This window comes from Sinocyclocheilus rhinocerous, unplaced genomic scaffold (genome assembly GCF_001515625.1).
Source record: "Sinocyclocheilus rhinocerous isolate Xijiao unplaced genomic scaffold, SAMN03320098_v1.1 scaffold77, whole genome shotgun sequence".
Taxonomy (NCBI): domain Eukaryota; kingdom Metazoa; phylum Chordata; class Actinopteri; order Cypriniformes; family Cyprinidae; genus Sinocyclocheilus; species Sinocyclocheilus rhinocerous.
The window spans coordinates 839,462-841,534 of NW_015635045.1; positions in this window are offsets into that span (position 1 = coordinate 839,462).

The following is a 2,073-nucleotide window of genomic DNA, read 5'->3' on the forward strand; positions in this document are numbered from 1 at the left end:
TTTGCATTCTATTTGTTTTCTTTTTATTTATTATGCAATTATAATTCTGACTTTCTGACTTCTTCTGATTAACAAAAGCAAAAAAGGCCTCTAACATTAGCTTGCTCTATTCTTTTTCTTTTCTATCTGTTTTCTTTTTATTTATTATATAATAAAAAAAAACCTTGCTACGTGTACTGCATTAAGCTAACTGAGAGTTGTTATAGCACTTGTATATCATTGCTCTTTTGTTGATTTTGATTGCTTCCATTGTCCTCATTTGTAAGTCGCTTTGGATAAAAGTGTCTGCTAAATGACTAAATGTAATGTAAATGTAACAAGGATTTGAATGACTTATTCAAGTTATTTTGCTACACTGACTTGACCTCAAAATAATGGGAGCTGCAAACAAGTTAATAGTGTCTGCTAATTTTTTGTTCACAAGTGTAACTTGAGAGACCACAACCCTTCCTTCCTGACCCCCTGTCTTGGATGATTCTCTGGAAAAGAGACAATAGCTTTCCTTGGAAATGGATTCATAGTACATTAAAGGGGTCATATGATGCGATTTCAATTTTTCCTTTCTCTTTGGAATGTTACAAGCTCTTGGTGCATAAAGAAGATCTGTAAAGTTGCAAAGACTAAAGTCTCAAATCCAAAGAGATATTCTTTATAAATGTTAAGAGTTAGCCACACCTACCTAAAACGGCTCGTTCTAACACACCCCCACATACCTACGTCACGATCTGGGAAAATTTGCATAACGCCGCCCAAATGTTCAAGCAAAGAAAGGCGTAACTTTTATTCTCGCTGTAGTATTGTTGCCGCCATGTCGTGAAGACGCTGTGTGTTTCATTGTGAAAGCGAAACTACTTTGTTTGACCTTCCAAAAGAGGACGATATCTGCTTCGTCATGCCTGGAGCTGACCCGTGCTGGTTGCTGAGGAAATACAACAACTTTGCGCTGTGGATCACCGGATCGGCTTTCACCGTGGACGAAGCGGAGTCCAGCCCAGGGTCATCACATGTGGTTGCCGCAAGCCCGCCCGCCGCCACTCACTCAAGCAAAGTTGCAAAGACTAAAGTCTCAAATCCAAAGAGATATTCTTTATAAAAGTTAAGAGTTAACCACGCCCTCCTAAATCGGCTCGTTCTAACACGCCCCCACATATCTATGTCGCTATGTGGGAAGATTTGCATAACGCCGCCCAAATGTTCACGCAAAGAAAGAAGGCGTAACTTTTATTCTCGCTGTAGTATTGTTGTTGCCGCCGCCTCCACGTCGTGAAGGCGCTGTGTTTCATTGTTAAATCGAAACTACTTTGTTTGGTCTTCCAAAAGAGGACGATATCTGCTTCGTCATGCCTGGAGCTGATCCGTGCTGGTCGCTGAGGAAATACATTATCTTTGCGCTGTGGATCGCCAGATCGACTTTCACCGTGGACAAAGCGGAGTCCAGCCCGGGGTCGTCACATGTGGTTGCTGCAAGCCCGCCGGACGCTCCTTCGTCGAATCCACCGGCCGCGCCGTTCTCAAGCCCACTCGCCTCCGCTCACTCAAGCCCGCCCACCACCACTCACTCTAATCGCCGGCCTCTGCTCACTCTAGCCCGCCGTGTGTATCGTTGTGAACATGAAACTACTTTGTTTGGCCTTCCAAAAGAGGACACGACTAGAAATCAGTGGTTAAGTTGTATTTACAACACTGTTCCAGAACAGTTCAACCCAAATATTCAGATGTGTGCAGCGCATTTTATGGAGGACTGTTTCCTGATCCTGGTAGAGTAGACTACAATGCCGGCTGTTCTGACACACAGACTGTAATTAGCCTGCGTTTTCATATTTAAAGAATTTGCCACTGACGACTCAAACGCGAGTTTTTATAATCCACCCCACTGGATGCAACAAATGCCTTGTTTATAATGGGTTTTAATGTGTTTGTCTCATCGCTCTCATCGCTCAGGGTATCATCACGGTATGGTGAGGGGCGTAACATTTCCGTCTCACGCTTGAGGTATTCGGCCAATCACAACGCACTGGATAGCTGGCCAATCAGAGCACACCTCGCTTTTCAAACCGATGAGCTTTGTAAAAA